Here is a 15939-nt window from a genome sequence, read left to right as displayed (position 1 = left end):
AGCTCCTGCCTCTGCGCATCATGCTGAGGCTCCTGCTCCGTCTCCCCACGGCAGCCTCTGGGGTGCCTGGGCAGGATTCACTCGGGAGCGACACCCTGTCAGCACAGCTCCAGTGCACAGAACACCACCGCAGCACTGTGGCGTGGGGGTTTTCTTTCGACACTCACTTAGAAACCACTTGCGCTGTCAGAGTGCAACTTCCCCCGTCGTGTTGGAGGGGGAAAACCAACATGAGCATTTTAGTGATCAGCTCGGAGTTACTTAACGCGATTGCACTGATGTTCAGCAACAAGGCAGGGGACAAAGCAACCCTGTCACAGAGGGGACAGCAACTTGAGAGGCTGTTTGCAGCGAGGCAGTTTACGAGCAGTCCTCCATACTCAGGTAAGTTTAGGCAGCACATTTCACTTTTGCTAAGGTCTTCAGGAAGCTTAAAAAAAAAAAAAACCAAAACAAAAAACAAAACAAAAAAACCTACAAATACCCACAACACACCAAACGCACAAACCAAACCAACCAACCAACAACCCCACACCAAATCTCAAGCGCCCTGAAGTTCTCTGTACAAAAGCACAGCAGCCCGACTCTCCAGCGTGGCCTTGAATGCATACATTTCCTCCACCCCCTTCCCACAGACAGCAGCTGCACACCCCCGCACCCTTTTTTTGGTTTTTTTCCCCTTTTCATTTCCCTGCAGAGTTACAGCTATTTGGGCAATCCCAGCCACCTGTCCTGTTTCTCACATCTGCAGCAAATACGTGACTTCTCCAGCCCACCAGGACTCGAGGCTGCGCACACAACCCTCTGGCTTGTGGGCATTCTGGCCGGTTCATTGACGCACGCACCCAAAGGCGATCACCCGCGTCCCACAGAGCTGCCTTTTCCTCAGGGCAGCTCTCAATTACTGGACAAGGTTTCCCCACGACATTACACAGAGGAACCTATTCATTTGCTCATGCCCGTGGGTGGGGGATTATCACATGAACATGCCAGTATCGCTCGCTCCTGATCCCCTCCTGCCCCTCTCTACCCATCCTCGGACAGAAGAGCTTCCACGAGGTCAGAAGAACAAGGAATCCCTTTCTCTTTCCTCTAGAAGGAACTGCATTTGGTCTTTCTTTTCTCTTCCTTTCTGGGAAGGGTTTAGAGAGGAAAAATCTGTACCTACATGCTATATGAGTTAGTTGAAAAATTAAGTTCTCTCTACTATAGAACATGACAGGCAGATTGGATCAACAGTGCTATACAACCGTTTATTTGAAGGGGAAGGATAGTAATTACACCGAGTTCCCCGAATAAGATTTGGCAGGAGGTGCATAGTTTAGGAAAAGGCAATTATTTCTGTGAGCTGGAATTTAGCCAGCGTGCTGGAGCTCAGAGGGATTTTTAATCAAACAGGGAAGGTTAGAATCAGTTTTTCCATCATCTTAAGTTCCTTCATAAACTTCACACAACAATAAAATTCAGATTCAGGCCTGGAAACTTCTTTCAACTTGCTGTCCTGGTTATGCCTTAATGCTTTGTCCATCTGACAGCAACCTTTGGTGGGGGACACAGAGTGATGGGCCAGCTGACCTTGCACAGAGCGACTGATCCTCAAGCCCAGCAGGAACCAGGGCAAGCTGCTCCAGGATTCACCTCAGAACACGCTATACCTCTTGCATCACTGACAGCTTCCTCCTCTGCTACTGTTTATCTCAATCTTTCTCTTACTATAGGGACAAGATGTGGGAAGAGGGATTAGGTAACCCCCCATTTAGGCTTCAGCAAATCAAAGGACATGGTTTAACACCCTCCTAGGCTCAGAAGCCCTCAAGTGCTTCAAAGGTTGACAGGTGGGTGTTTGGGAGCACTCATGGAGAACAGCATTGAGTTATTCCAGAGGAGCAGCTTGACTACAACACCCGAGATATTTTGTGAAGTTTTCATAATACAGCACCTATTATTTTCTGGTCTTTCCCTTTCCTTCCCTGTGCTTATGAGCCTTTCCCTCCTCTTCCCAGTCTGTGCAAGGGTGGTGGGGGTGAACAAGGCTAAGTCTGGAAACCCAGCATAAGTTCACGGCTAGTGCAGGCAGGTCAATGGCTGGGTAGCTTTCCAGTCCCTTTGGGCACCGCAGGTAGCGTGACAAAGCCGGTATTGAAAGCAGGACAAATGTGCTTCGAAACAGTTCGTCTCTGCCCGAAGGGACAGAAGTGCCTGGTGAGCACAGCGCACGTTCTCCGCAGCGTGCCCGTTGCGCCCATGCCTCCGCTGGCCAGGAACACCTCAAACACTGTACGAGTTGCTAGGTTTGAAATGGGCTCTTCTCCAGCTAGTTACGTGTTGTGTAAACAGGCACCAGCAAGGGCTCCATTAACGTCTTCCGAAGACACGGACGTGGGAGATATTTATAGGTCCTGGATTATACTGTCCTCCTTGCCTCCGCTGCTGCACGGACAAACAAAGGGCTTATGCACAGAATTCTTCTCCTTACACCGCACAAGATCACTGCAAGCAAACGCCAACCCAAAACTCTAAAAAGCTTTTACCCCCCACTCAGTCTACCACCCTACGCATTTATCAGCATGGTGGTGGTCACAGAAGGTCCCTATAAGGTGCTGGGAGCGCAGAGTCCAGAAGAAAGTACGGCTCCCAGGGAAAGCTCTCCGGCCACTTAACTCCCTCAACTGCTAGTTTTCAGCAGCTTTTTTCCTAAAGACAGTGGAAAGGTATCAAAATAAGAGCTCGTTTCCTGCCGACCATGCTGAAGCCGTTCACAAAACAGGCAAGGGGGCATCGTCTGCATCCAACCAGCTTTAAATCCTGTATATCACACAGCAAAGGCAACTCCAGTGTGTACCACACTGCGCAGCTGGGCTCCCAGCTGGCAGCTAACGGGTATGTTAAATTCTCAAAAGCAAAATTGCTCCTTGGTTAGGTGGAAGGACCCAATCCCTCAGTAAAAAGTCCCTTCATATGCCAATTAGGAGTTTTAATTCCTTTATAGACACAGAAAGATCATAAGCAGTTTAAGCAGCCATAACGACTAATAGCACCCACCGATCCAGTTCTAGTGTGGACTAGACACTTGGCAAACTAGGAAACCCATGCCGTTTACCGCAAATGAAGATTAGTTCTCCAATTAATATCATCATCATTTTAATGACTCAGGGATGCCAAAGGGATAAAAGCAGACCCATGACCATCCTCTCTGCCAAGAAATCACAGCTTGCAAACTAAACTATAAAAAATGGTGGCATGCTTCCCAGGGTCCCACCAGCCATCACCAACATCGGTTTGCAAAGCACACCTAAAACTTTTCTTCCCACTGAGCCACGCAACACCGGACTCTTCCATCTGAAACTGAGCAGCCTTGGAAGGGGAAAGGATATGTTCTAGTGGTCGCCATTCAATGCTGGTCTGGAACTTTGTAGGCTCTTCCAGGCCACTAGATAATCCAGCAACTAGAAGAGCAATTGAGAAAGAAGTTTTACTGCCCGGAGATGCTTTGCATGCACAGGAGAGGACAGAGGTCTTGACAGAATAAGAGTTACGCAAGTGGTGAATGTCAGCCCAGGTCTCAGAGGGAATCCTGATCAGTACATGGATAAAATACTGATGATTCATTGGGACCACATTCTTAAGCTCTGGTTCAGACCTGCTTCAGCCCAAGGTAGGCAGTCCATGCTACAGCCAGCAGTTAGCTCTTCACAGAGCCGCACAGGTCCTCCGCCTTACCAGTTGCAGCCGTCCAGTACAGCAACGCCACGCAACAAAAGTGGCCGATTGCCTTGTAAACATCCAGGCCTACAGGGAGCACACTGCAGTCCATGGAAAACTGATGGTCTCAAAGCTGACTGTGCAACCATGTGACCTTTATGGTGGTGGAGGTTTCGGTCATTTGGGATTTTTCCCCAAAAACACTTTGCAGGCGAGGTGGCTGATGAGGCAGCGAGGTCTGGCAGAATTACTTTCCTTGAGTAATTCTTGAGCATAAGTAATTCAGAGGAAAAACTCTGCTGATTCAATTGCTCCAGCCCTTCACCTGCAGTACTTTCCCAGCCTTCCAAGCTACGTTCCCATGTCTATGAGGAGAGGGGATGTCGGGGAGGAGACTCTGCCAAGCCTCAGGCACTTCAGTAGAAAAGCACAGAGAAGAGACCACGTGCTGCCTATAAAGCAGCAAAATCCAGGCTTGAATAGTTTTTCCCTCTCAGTCAGTCCTCTACACAGCTCAGACAAACCCCAGAAGCATCACATCATCTCAGCCTTGGCAGCATTTCCATACAGACCCAAGGTCAGAGTCCCACATCTCCCACGAGAACCTGGAAGGAGCAGTTACAGGCCTTCTGTGTGGTTTTTCATAGCGATTTCTCTTCTCGAGGCTTTTCTGTCCTCCTTTTCCTCCCACTAGGGCTTTGGGGACGTACAGATCTCCCTCTAACCTACACAGTTAGTGGGAAGGAGGTCAAGAAAAGTGCTTATCCTGACACGCCAAAGACCTTCTGAGACAGGCAAGAGTGATGGCCCTTGTCCTGCAGCCCCCTGAAGAAAGCCAGTCCGTGCCAGGTCCCAAAGCAACACAGCTGAGGTGGTTTCCAAGCTCAGCCTTCAGGAGAAGCTGCCACGGGCATGAAGGGAGCCCAAGGGGGTCAGAGGTGGGACCAGGAGATAAGGAGAAACTCCTGGGAGTTGGTCAAGGTGCCACGTCCATGCAGGCTGGTACAAGTAGTGTGTTGAAAGCAGGTCATGCCTCTGTGGAGGGTCTGCCCGACCATCCTGGAGTGGCTACTCCACATCCAGCAGGAAACATGGGTCTCTCCTTCACAGGGGAGAGAACTAAGCCCTGCAGAGCAGGAGATGATATACTGCTAATGTGACAAACGAGGACACGTTACCCTTTCCAGCAGCCTCTATCCCAGCCCTGTAGGGATCACATAAGGTCATGAATATTTCTAATGATCTGCTTCCGATGGGTCGCCTCACTCATTTCACTTCATTTCACAGAAATAAGGACGGGCTGGCGGCCTTTCACCGCTTCCTTTCAGGAGGACGGTTACGAACAGAAGCTGGCACGGTCCCCCCACACGCCGAGCAGGCTGCAGCCCTTCCCCTCTCCCCAGAAGGGTATTTACTCATACAGCATCTTGCTGCAGACATGAGTGTCCGAGCTGTGATTTACATGGAAAGTCTGCCAGGGTCAGGATGACACAGGGCTTGCAGGCTCACCTCAGCCACCTGGAGACACAGGATGCTCAGACCTGGCTTCCCACCAGCTCCACAGCTGGTCAGATCTTTTCTTAGTCCAATTTTCCCCCCTCCTTTGCCTGAGAAAATACCTTTTAAGGACCCCACCACCCTGGATGGAGGTTTGCAATTAAGCCACCAGACCTACTAATGAGCTAACAGCATTAATTATTCTTGAGGCACTGAGATGCAACCTCCCTGCCTGCCCCCAAGCGCCTCACGGGAGGGGTGAGGGAGCGGAGCACCCCCCGGCCCCGCAAGCAGCTGCTGACTCCAGCAAGAGCGTGCAGGCCAAGAGGCCATTTCCAAGAAAACCAGGCTGCTGTTATCAGCTTCCCAGAGATGAGTGTGCAAAATACCTGGCATGTCATAGCCCTTGGATCATTTGTATCCGATTGTATATCCAAGAGGGAAGGGGTGGGGGGAAAGAAAGAGGCTCTTGACTTTTGCCCAGGAAGACGAGATAAGGTACAAGGAAAGGAAGAGGGATTTATTTATTTTTATTTTTTTTTACAGCCCCAGCAAACAGCTATTTACTTCCTAACAAAGTGCTACTGCAAACACCGAGTGTCATCCAAGGAGAGAAAAAGGCCACTGCTTACTGGGTTCCAGACAAATGTCTTCAAATGCGCTATTAGAAAGATAAGTGCATATTAAAGGGGAAAAATGAGTTCACACACGAGCACGGTCATTATGCTGCACCTCCGCGTATCAGCTACGCCTGCCCAGAGACCCGGAGCAATGGAACCACCCTCCTTCCCAGAAGCGCTGGATGCCGACATGCTGAACCCAGGGCGCTCTGTGCCACGAGGTTCAAGAGCATCATTTAGAAACTGGGGAGGGGGGGAAGTTGATCTTTCTATTTAAGTATCCATTTCAGAGAGAGGTATTGGGCCAGAAGCCAGTTTTCAAAGCGTGCTCGTTATCTGTTATGAGACAGATGGATGGAGATCTTTAACCTCGCCAATGCTGCTTTCACAGGGGCTCCTGCAGCCGAGAAGGAGCCCAAGCCGTGCAGAGAAATGCATTGCTCCCAGGAAAACCCATCGCTCCCCACACTCCCAAAGCCTGGTCACACCACAGTGCATTGCTAAATGCCAGGCCAGAGCTCAGGAACCCACAGAACCGGGCTCTGCACGGCTGGTGGCACCCAGCAAGCTTAACTGGGATACTGGCCGGGCTCCCCCGCACGCCCCCCGCTGCCAAACCGCCTTTACGAGAGCTGGTCATGGGTTACGTACTCAGAAATTCCCTTTTTCCTTCATGGTCCAGAAGCTCAGCTTTCCAGACAAAAGTTTAATTGTTGTTTTTAAGCAAAAGAGATTTGCCAGCACAAATTAAAAGATAAAACAAGCACTTTAGTCAGCAGTCAAGGCGACAAAGCCGATAACCTGGCAGAAGCACTGGGCTTCCTTCTTCGCATCAGGTCTGCCGAGTACAGCTCGCAGGACATGAAATAGCTCTGTTGGAAAGATGGCCATAATGTTGGGTGACAGCAATCCACAGAGCACTTGAACAGATACACTAGGGACAAAAAAAAAAAAAAAAAAAAAAAAAAAAAAGGAAATAATGGGCAAGGAGCCAGCACTGTTCAGCACAACTACCCAGTAGATTCGAATTTAGAGCTCAGGAGCTCTATATATAACACACGCACACAGAGTTTTCAGATACTTTTTACTACCTTGCATATCACTTTTTTTTTTTTTTTTTTTGTTAATCCAAAGGCACTTTGGACGAACACTATTTTAAAAGAAGTTACTTCTGGGCATGAACAAGCCCTCTGTGTTGGAGATGGGCACACCAAAACTGGGGCATGAAAAAGCACCAGCAAACCTCACTAGAAGTTTTTTTTTTATATATATATATATATATATATAGTTGCACAGAGACACCTGCACACATTTGGAATACGAGCACACAGAATTTCATAAGGCAATAATTTCAGAATTCCCCTGCCAAGAAATTACATATCATCCCGAGTCCCTCAATTACTTCTGCTGAATAACAGTCACTAAGACGAAGCCTGGGCATTTTTTTTGAAGGCATAGGTTTGTTGTTTCCTGATCCAAATACAGAACAAAAACAGGATCATAATTTACCATAGAAGACAATGAAAATCTTATCGTTGTAAATATATGTAGTAAGATAATACAAATCCTGTTCCTTGGTATTTCCCCTCCACCCTCCGCTCCTACCACTACCCCTTCCAGCTTTAGGGCCTCTCCCCTGCTTGCATGGAAGATTGACGCCCATCTTAAAGCCATAAATTACTCACAAACAGCTACTGAAAGTAGCAATGACCGTAGCGTAACACTTCCACAAAGCAATAGAGCTTCCTGGCAAGCTGATAAGAGTTTCCTGTTTTGAGTTTTGGGTTGGTTTTTTGTATTTTTAATTTTTTTTTTCCCCTGATAAAAATTGACTCTCTCAAACATCTCAGAAAGGAAGGAGTGACAGGTTTTGGTTGGTTTTTTTTCCTCCTCCCCCAAACACATTGTATTGCAAAATCCGTTCTGTTTTGCTGAATGAGAAATGGGGACCAGGTCCAAGAAACCTGAGTGCGTCAGCTGAGGCAGCAGGCGAGAGGAGCGTGCAGAGTCCATCACCGCTTGGGGATGATGGATCAGCTTCGGCACACACCTTTGGTCCTCCCCCGCGCTCTCTCAAGTTCTGCATTTCGCACCGCCTCTAGCCACACTCACTCTTTCTAGCACAGGCAGAAGCAGCTGAAACCTGGAGGGACGCGAGCTCTGCATTTACTGGTCTCATTGGGGGCGGCACGACCTCCGTCACGTTGGGGCACATACGCATGCTTGAGGAAAGCCACTAGATGGGCGACTATTCCTGCTTACTGCCAGCCTGCCCTACATTCCCGCGGGGATCTCGGACACAGGCTTTCACCTGAAAGCCCAAAGTCGCCACCGAGCGCTCCCGAGCAGATTGCCCTGTGTTCGCAGCAGCCCGGGGATCCCAACGGCCTCTGTGGGAAGCCCTCTCCTCTCCATCACCTCACCGCACCTCCCAGACCCACTATTCCTGATTACTGGGGTCAGACCATTGCTCCTCTACCTGGGCTGAACAGGCTGTATCAGAGAAAGGGGTACCTTTCAGTTGCCCTCCCCTGTAAGTGCTACCCTGCCCAGGGGGCTTTTGGTGGAGGATTTTCCCCCCCCACCCCAGTCCCAGCCCGAAGGCATTCACGCGCACCTCTGTTTTCATGGCCTCACAAACCTTTCTTCTTCAGAAAGGGAAAAAAAAAATCACTGCATGCACTTGATTCAACAAAATATAGATAGCTAAAAGTTCAGTATATTCCAGAAGATGAAGTAAAAACATATTTAAGTGCTCCATTTATCCTCTGGTAGGTGACCCCTGCCCCTGGGAAGGGCGAAGGCAGTGGCAGAGCCCCCCATCTTCTGCAGCACAGGAGCAGCCTGGACAGTTGTGACAGTGGTTTCAAGGGGGCAAAACAGCAAGGTGGTACCATGCAAAGCAAAACCTTTTATGCATAAGCAAGATATTTGTACAGAGTGAAGCTCAAAATAGAGAGCACTCCACGGAGGAAGAGCAGCCCTTTGATCGGTAGTTTTTTCCAAATCAGACCAGGCACCTTTTCACATCACTTTTCCTTTAAGCCAGATTTCACCACTTCATCTTACAGAAGCGAGAAGTAACTTACACAACATAGCAGAGATCACAGACTTACATTGTTGTGGGCTTTTAGACATCCATTTTCCACTGCACGTAAGCCACATGTGGCAATTCACACACGAGGTTGCCCAACACAGTTTAATTTCTTGCCCCCAGTAGCTAGCAAGGTTGGCAAGGGCTCTTCCCACACCCCTGCTGCAGCGCACAAGCCAACAGGCAAAGCAAACAATGCTACAACATTGAATTTCAACACACACAGCTGACCAGGCCAGCCACAAACCCAAGCAGCAACAGGTACTGCATCCCTACCATCTCCATGATCAAAAAGCCATCTTCTAAAAAAGACCCTGTGGCTGAACCACCAACCCAGGCAGCTTCCACCAACCCTGAGCATCCAAGAGTATCCAAAACCAGCACCAAATATATTGTCATCATTCACCCTCCCACCTTCTCCTTCCCTACCTGTTCTCCAAAGGCTGTTCCAATGGCACAACCCGTCTCTCAGCAGCATCCCAACACCAGTCTTCTCTCCCCAGCCTTTCCAACCTGCCTGTAATTGTGTTAAGTAGGAGGAGACCAGCTCAGGTGAAAGAAATTCTGCTCTCCAACTCCTGTTCACCTGGCCAGCCAAGCCTTTGCTGAGCATTTCCAGGGCTCTAGCTAACTCAGGCTGCCCCACTCAATTTTTCTGGCCTTTCTTCTCCTGGTGAAGGCTGCAAGCGCCCTCAAGCACCTCTCCCAAGCCAAGCAACCTTTCAGGGTGTATGTTGTAGCCAAAGGCTCAGGGCAAAGCTTTGCTGCACAAAAAGGTCACCATGTGCTTTTGCCGTGCCCCCTCTTGGAACAGGCAAATCGGAGGAGCTGTTGGGGACAGTTGTGTAGGGTCAGCCTGGGCACAGCTGGCGGTGGCCCCCCCAGGGCAAGCGGTGGCTGAGGCCCTCCACCTCAAAACATTGGCTCCATTGCTCCTGTTGAGCTTCAAAACATTGGACTTGCACATGCAGTTTATCATCTCTGCCTGCCTTTTGCATTCCTCCCGCTGCTTCTCTGGGCTGCGGCAACGTTTACAGGCTGTACTCCCGTGCTGCTGGTCCCCAAAGCACTCATCCCTGACCTCGTGACAATGAAGTGAGCTGGAGGTGTCCTGCTGCCTCTGCAGCCCCTAAAGAGCTGGGTTTAGCCCTCTGTGGTGTTTGGGCATCTCTCACCCAGCTGGAAACCCTGTGGTGGTGCAAAGAGCCCCCACCTGAGCTCTAAAGCCCTCCTGCTTTCTACAGACATTTGAAAGGCAGGAGGTAGATTGTACTCATACATACATATAGATGTATATATATATACATAAAAAATAATGTGGTTAGCCAGGAGATGTGCACCTCATGCATTTATTTTACGAGGTGACTTTTCTGGATACATCTTAATTGCTTTTTGCAAGCCAAGCAAAAAGCCTTTTAGTCCAAGGCCCTGTACAGCTAAGCCTGCACCGAGCTGCCTGACAGAGCTGCTGACAGGGTGCCACAGGGCCACCTTCGCCACCGACGGTCCCTGTGGGACTTGCCACCCTGCCGGTGAAGCTGGTGCAGCCCAGAGGAAAGCCCTGAGAGCAGCTCCAGCTGGAAGAGCCCTCAGGTGCCGAACAGCAAAAGCCTGGCTGCAAACGGGCCGTGTCTGCTGTACAAATCACAGCGGTAATGAAAACACACGGCCACAGCGCTGTTTTGGCAGCTGCTTTTCAGTGTTGGACTGCAGGAAAGGAAGTGATTTGGGGACTGTGGTTCAGGGCTTGTTTCATTACTGAGGATCACAAGGAACTTCGTAAAGCGATGCTCAAAATACAGACCAGATGTGCTGGTCCATCCCTTGCAGAGGAGCAGAGCAAAGCTAGCAATGGTGGAGCCACTCGAGCAAGACAAACCCACGTGATGCATGAGTACATCATGTTGGACCACCTGGATCCAGAAATTTTGTTCAAAGAAAGGCTTGAGCTGAGTGTAGGTCAGGGCAGCTCACCAAGCAGTCAGAAACTGAAGACTTTGGCTCAGAAATATGTCAAGGAGCCACATGAAGAAGACACTGAAGAGCCTCTTCCCACTTGCTCAAGACACAGGAGTGGTCCAAGGTGGTTTATTTAAGCCACACTCAAAGCTCGCTGGGAGGAGAAACGCACCATAGCAGAGCAAATCCCACCAAGAGCAGCTGGTGACAATGGGCTCCTTGGTGTTCACCATCGGTTTCTCAATCAGGCGAGCAGCAGGAGCCAACCAGCAGGGGAGAAGCTCAAGGTTTAATTTTAGCTGGCACCCGCGGTGTCTATCTTTCCCTTTTATTTTTAATCTGAACTTCATGTAAAAATAGAATTTCCTGCCGCCCGATAAGGGATTCCTGTTTTTGCAGCAAATCTGCCTTCTTGGGAATTCGGTGCCTACGTGGTTATTGATGGGCGCTTCAAAGCACTGCAGCCCAGCCAAGGGGGTAGGATGAACGGTGTTTGGGATTTACATTGTTCCCGCTCGTCTTAGGGAAAAAAAATAAAGCAGCTGTATCCCCCTCCCTCCATGAATCGCCACCAAATTTAGCATTTCCGGAACTCTGTTTTGGAAAATCTCTGTTTGCCTGAGTATTTTTAGTAGCAGGGTTTGGGTTTCCATCCTTCCCAGGTAGATGTTTGTGAGTCTGTCAGGCTCCAGAGAGGTGTATCCTGTCTTTTGAGCCTGATCGTCAATCGGGAGATAAATTTAAGCACAGGAGAGCAGTCATTCCGCCACCTTTCCCACTCCCCCATGACACAGCCCCCATGCTCCCCAGCCCAGCTCCCGGTGCTACATGGAGGACCAGGACATGTGAGGATGCTCCCCAGGGTTGCTCCCCACCTCTGCCCATGCTCTGCAGGACACAGGAGTACCACAACTTCAGGACAGGCGGTTTTGAGCGTGGATGCCGATGATTTCCAGTCTCCTGTAACACAAAAGCATTGCTCTTCTTAGCTATGTCTGCCCTGGGCAGCCACTCACACCCCAAAACCTTATTTCAAAGCCACCAAGGTCAGTAGCATCGTTTAGGAAAGGACAAGGCTAGCAAGGGCTCTGCCACCTGCCGGCTCCTACTGCCTTCTTGCCAGCTTTTCTCCACAACCAGGGAAGAAATCCTCAAGTACTAAAAGGAGCTGCGCCAAGAGGAACGTGAAAAGGAATTCACATGTTTCCTGGGTCTCGAGCAGCAGCTTCCCTCAACCCTCAGCACGCTGTTCCTCCTGGCAAGCGAGGAAAAGGGAGCGAAAGTTTTCCCTGAGAACAGGAAGAGTGCATGGTCTTTTCCTTTTAAGAATGAATCTCGATTCTCTCACTGGGGCTGTGGATGTAGCAAATGTGGCACTCGGGACCGAGAGCGGCTCTGGCTGCAGCCCAGCCCTGAGACCCTTTGGAACCGGGGGGGGGGGGGCTCGCAGAGACATGTGGGCACGAGGCTTTCCTCCTTCTCCTCCTCCTCCTCCTCCTCACAGGGATTTTAATCCAGCGGGGCCATTCCTGGGTGCTTGGCCTCGCCATGTGAAAAGGCTCAGAAAGCAAATCTGGGCAAGGACCCCGCAAAGAAATGTCCCTTAGGTGACCCTGAGAGATCCTGCTGTGGCAGCATTTCTCCCCAGGCTGGGGAGAGCGAGTGGGGCAGGGGGGCAAGAGCTGCCTTCAGCCCCCTACCGCTGAGGATTCTCCAGCCTTTGGCATGGGAGGACGTATCCTGCAACCAGGGGGAGCTTCACGCTGACTCCTCAAAGAAATGGTGAAAGACCCACAGGTGTGACCCCAGCACACCTACACCTAAGCCCAGCCCATTGCCACGGAGCCTACAGTGCTTTTGCGTGCCTCCGTGTCTTAGTTTGCTTTCTAAATACGATTTATTCTGGTAGAAAAATCAAAATACTTGAATTCAATAAGACCAAGGGGACAGAAATGTTGCAGTACAAGAGAGCCACCATTGCATTCGCTTATATTAATCTATTGCAAATAAAAAAGTAAGCCTTCTAACAAGATGTTAATAGCTGTTTCTCATGCGGCAGTGCGCACAGCCTCGGTGTTTCCAGCCCAGCACCCTGCAACGCGGTGATCGTAGGCAGGGCTGTGCCTGTCAGGGACCGAGCGTGCTGAATTTATAGCAGGAGTATTTATAGAGGCAGCTGGCACCGGCAGCTCTCTGGGGACACCAGCATGGTCTTCTGCAAGGGGGCTGCTGGCGAAGGAGCAAGGGAGAGGGAATGTGCTGGAGCAACACCAAACTACCAGCCAAGGGTCTAAAAAAGCCAGGAGGACCCAAGAGCCAGGTCTCAGGGGCATGTCAGTCCTCTGTTCCTGTTAAACCCCGGGAGCTGAGGTGGCACTTCCATGCCAGCAGTGATGCCTGTTCCCACCGCTCGGGAGCTGTTCAGAGCATTGCAGCACTGCTCTGGCATTGGGTCTGCTGCACCTTCCCACCCCTTCCCTGCTGACCTGCCCTCCTTCAGGGGCTGAAGCAAGCAGTGAATGCCTGCTTGCAGGTGTCTTTCCCAAGGGACCCACCTCTCCATCACCCATCTTCTTTGCATCCTTCTTCATCTTCACCAGGAGAATCAGCTGAGGATGCTCAGCCAGGGTCATGAGCTCCCAGAGGCCAAACCTGCCGCAAGGTCTTCAGGAAGGGTTACCAATGGTGCCTCTGAAATCCCTGCTTCCAAAGAGCTCCCAAAATGGGACCTGCTCCCACCCGCCACCTTCAGTGGAAATAGGTAGGGGCGAAGATGAAGGCTCATAGATCCAGGCAGCTGTTGGGGTGGGACAGCCCTTCACCCCTCCTGGACCTTTCCTTCAGGCACGGAGGTCTCTGCTCCTCCATTTCGTACCTTTCTTGCCCTGTTAAGAGTTTCCTTGCCTGCTTTTGAATTCAGCACACGGGGCAGGTGGAGCACCAGAGCGTGACTTTTAACAGCTGCTGCATTTTATGCCCTGCACTGGGAAGCAGAGCTGAAATCCTTCGGGCTTTTTCAGACCCAGACTGCCTTGACTCTGGGATCTAGCACTTCCTTAATCATCCCTGTGTGTGAAACGGCCATTTGCTCTTTTGCATGGTTTTTCTTCTCAAATGATTTTTCAGTGTTTCCAGGCCCTTTCATTCATACCATCGCGTTTTTGTTCTGCAGTGCTGCAGGCGATAAGAAGCCTCTTCCCTTGTCTCCAGCCTGTTTGGAAAGATTTAAATCAAATGCACCTCAGCACCTGCAGGGACATAAATGTGATCCCACTGAAAAATATTGTCACAACCGTTTGAGAGCAACTGTTTGAAGGGGGATAGGGAGAATATATCATATTTAAATCCATGTAATTTAACACAGTATGCTGCCATGTTGTAATAGCTGCACCCCAGAATGGAGGAGGCAGCACGGAGGGGTCACTCGCTGTCGGGGTTGGTGACCAGCCATGCTGCTGGCGGTGTCCTTTATGGAGCGGCGGAGGTGGCTGGGAGGGTGGTAGGCAGCCGGTGATGGAAGATTTTGCAATGAGGCAGCTTCTTGTCAGCCGAGATGTACAGATGAAGATGTGGATAAACAGGAGTGATAGAAGTGCAGGGCTCTTGCATTCCCATCTCCCCAGGTACCCCCAGACGGGTCCATCGAAGCCCTGAGCTCATGGAAAGCAGTCCTCTGGATCTCCAGCAGCCACGTAGGCTCTTCAGAGGGGAGAGGCAGGGGAGAGGGTTTTTTCACAGAATGACAATATCTGCAGAAATTCCCAATTTACAGACAGTCAGGCAAGGTTTACTAATAAAAGTAAAATAATGGGAGGAGGAGGCAATTTTCAGCAGCGTTTTCCAGCTTTGAGTGAGGGAGGAAAGTAATTTCCCCTCTTCCTTCTTCTAAAAACTCTGGGAAAAAACAATAGAGAGAGAATTTTCTCTTTTCTTCACTTTTAGATAAAAATAACCGTGAGGAAATTAAAAAAAAAAAAAAAAAAATTCTGACCAATTTTGAGATCCAGAAGGACGCTGCTGGGCGCAGCTGGAGCTGTCTGAGCTCCAGGGTGAAGCTGGCAGAGCTCGCCCGGGAGCTGCCGAGGCTCCACGAGGGCAAACCAGGCGCTCGATCCCCAGCCAAGAAAATTCCTCTCCCCTGACACGTCCCGGCACCGGTGGTGTGGTGGGGCCTTGGGGTCGCATGTTTTTCCCTCTTCCCGACCTTTCTCTGTCAGGCAAGCAGCTAGTGCTGTCTCCAAGTGAGTAATTTAAAAAATAGATAAAAAAAAAAAATGTTTTGGGGTTGTTTTTCTAACATTGCTGTTTGTGCCTGGCCGGGAGGGGCTGCCCAGCTCCTGTGAAAGCATCTCAGGTCTGTGTTTGGTTTGCGGGAGCCTGGCAGCGGAGAGGAGAGGAGGGCAGAGCATCCCTCGGCTCTGCACAGCTGGATGGGGGCCAGAGGCTCGCACAGCCCCCGGGGCCTGGCCCTGGGAGGGTATCACCGCGGGGGATGCTGTGTGTGGTGCATCCCCACATGAGTCCTGCAGTCTCTGACGCTGGGAGAAGGTCTGTGTTGAGGCGAGGGGCTCCGCCAGCTGCCTGGTGTAGCGTCAGGCATTGACCCCCGCTGGCTGGGTCCTGGCTTTGCTGCCAGTCCTGTCTGCAGCAGATAAATCCCATCAGCTGCGGGAAGGTGCGAGGCTCAGGGCCATTGAGGGGTGGGGGTGTCCCCAGGTGGGGTCAGTGCCCGGGGGGGGGGGGGGGGAGCCGAGCAGAGCCAGCTGAGAGCCCTGCGGCTGGATTGCTGCGGTGCCTCCTGTCCTCTCCCCACACAGCGTCATGCCAAGAGGGGCTGCACTTTTGGGAAAAATGCAGAGGAGCAGGATTTTGGTTTGTGGTTCGCATCCCAGACTCTGAAAACAACTTGTTGGATGGGCAAAACGATGAGGCCACGTCCCAGTGCCCCCAGCCCTGCATCCCACAGGAGACAGTGGGAGAGGAGGCAGCAGCAGCAGCGTGGGGCTAGTGCAGGGGACCAAGCTCTGCCCCTCCTGTGCATCTGCCCCCGACCTTAATGCCACCAAC

Source organism: Falco peregrinus, chromosome 11 (genome assembly GCF_023634155.1).
Source record: "Falco peregrinus isolate bFalPer1 chromosome 11, bFalPer1.pri, whole genome shotgun sequence".
NCBI classification, from domain to species: domain Eukaryota; kingdom Metazoa; phylum Chordata; class Aves; order Falconiformes; family Falconidae; genus Falco; species Falco peregrinus.
This window is presented reverse-complemented; position numbering follows the sequence as displayed.